This window comes from Penaeus monodon, chromosome 18 (genome assembly GCF_015228065.2).
Source record: "Penaeus monodon isolate SGIC_2016 chromosome 18, NSTDA_Pmon_1, whole genome shotgun sequence".
Taxonomy (NCBI): Eukaryota; Metazoa; Arthropoda; class Malacostraca; order Decapoda; family Penaeidae; genus Penaeus; species Penaeus monodon.
Window position 1 is genome coordinate 33,819,036 of NC_051403.1, and position 2,311 is coordinate 33,821,346.

Genomic DNA, 2,311 nt, shown 5'->3' on the forward strand with positions numbered 1-2,311 from the left:
GGCGTGGGATGAGGTGACCATGGCTCGTGTGTCCCCAATATTATTCGATAAATATAGTGGTTTGAAAGCTTTGGATAAGGGTTTTAACTATGGCTTAATATTAGTTCATATAAAGAAACATTGTAACGTACAATACTACATAACAATAAAAAATATATTACTGTTTTTTTATTCCCCGCTTCTAGCAATATTTTGTCGGTAAATGTGTCGAGATCACCTTTTCCGATTTTTTTCCAAGACAGTCATGAAAATTAAAAAAAGCATCAAGTCTAAAAATATTCAACACACAATAAAAATGGAAAAAACATTTCAAACCCCCAATACCCCTGACCATTACAAAAAGCTAAGACATAAAAATATGGCTGTTATAGCCGCATTGTTCGTGGTGTTTCGTGCAAGCCATACCCTTCCCAAACCTGCCTTCCTAATCAATCGCGGTTTGGCGGCTGACCTTTTCCACGGCGGTGGCGTTTGATTTCTCAGGCATATGTCATTTCTTTCAGTGACTCAGGCTCAAACCAAAATCGGAGTGCAGGCCCTTTTTTACAAATGCCGTGGCGGACACTGGTAGGTAGCCCTCTCATGACTTCCACTCTGAAAAATTTCCCATAGGAAACAAATAGGGAGGAGGAGCCCTCCTTTTTGATGCTTAAACCACCTTACTTTCTGTCTAAAAATTTGCATCTGCTAGACTGAACACCTTTGATCCATCATATCACCCAAACTATGGGATGACCATGGGACATGCCCATTAAATTAGCATATACTGGAACCCCATTTCATGTGAGGTGGCTCTCCAGAAAAGGGCTTCAAGGTGACAATGGCTTCAAGGTGACAGTACCCAAACCTGAACAACTGACACCATCCTTTAAATAAAAGGGCCCAAAGGAAATTAAAGATCAAGGCTTTTCTCCCATCCCCTCTCCGGAAACGAAGGAAAAAATGCATGGTCATGGCTAAAAAGATCGATAGGATGATCCTCCACACAATCGTGTGAGTTCATAAACCCAAGAAGTGTCAGCCAAGAACGGTGTCACTGTCCTTGATGTTTATAAGCCTCCTGAGTCACAAATTTTGTCAAGATTCGTGTCTTTTGCCCCAGAGGAAGCCCAGAAACTTCTTACACATATGATTATGATGTTTAATACATCAGTCTCAACCTGAAAATATAACCCAGACTGCTTTATACATGTCAACAATATGTAGCAAGACTGGATTTTACACTTCACACCCCCGTCCAAGCAGCTGCCTTTCTCCTTGGTCAGGACGCAGATGTCGCCTGGCTTTCTCTTTTTGCACAGAGATAAACATCCGCCCTCGAAGGGAACCACTGCAAAAAAAGGGACACATCTGTAAGGCAGAGGGAGAGACACGGCAGACAGGCCAAGCCACACAGGTTCCAGCTCCACCACCTATCCTCCACCCGGGGACATAGGCCTCTTGGGGTCTCATAACTGTCTTCAAAAATAAACCAGCAAGCTAACCCCCTTTTTCACTGACCCACCCAAGTCTCTCAAATCCCGCTCACATCTGGTGACGCAGTGCTCCAACTCACTGGTCGCTTACATCTGGTGGCTTGCGGTGGTCCACTCGCTTACATCTGGGGGCCTTGCGGTGGTCACTCGCTTACATCTGGTGGCTTGCAGTGGTATCTCACTTACATCTGATGGCAGCAGTGTTCAAGAACCTCACAACGCCGACGCAAATGCACCTACCACCATGCTCCTTGCCGACGCCTGTTGCTGATCTACCGACAAGTTACTCCTGTCTCCTCGCCCCCCTTAACTCTCAGCCATCGCTATCAACTCCTCTTTTTACCCGGACCATGTCTGTCCTACTACTTCGTGCTGACCACTCACGCCTGTGCTACCCTCCTGACGAAGTCGCTGAAGATGTATCCTCGCACTCTACGCCGCCACACTCGCCAATCCGGCTCACCTGCCTCGCCAGCTCTTCGTGAACCCTCATCAGCACAGCGATGAAGTCGCAGTTCTACCTACTACCACCAACACTTCGTCACTATTAAAAGTAAGAGTAAATATTGCCCTCCCTATACCCACCCACACCTTGCATACAAGTTGCCTTCTTTCAAATTCAAATACACGCCACTCTACGAATGCACACTACTAACTCTATACTACATAACTTCTCGCTGTCAACCATTGTTTTTTCAACACAACAAACGAATCACACACTGAGATCAAACACTGACATGCACCCTTACTTCACACCTCATTCCCCAGCCCTAACCATCCCGTAATTAATGTATTGTGTTAGTATTTTTCTGTCTATTATCATTTTTATTCTCAGA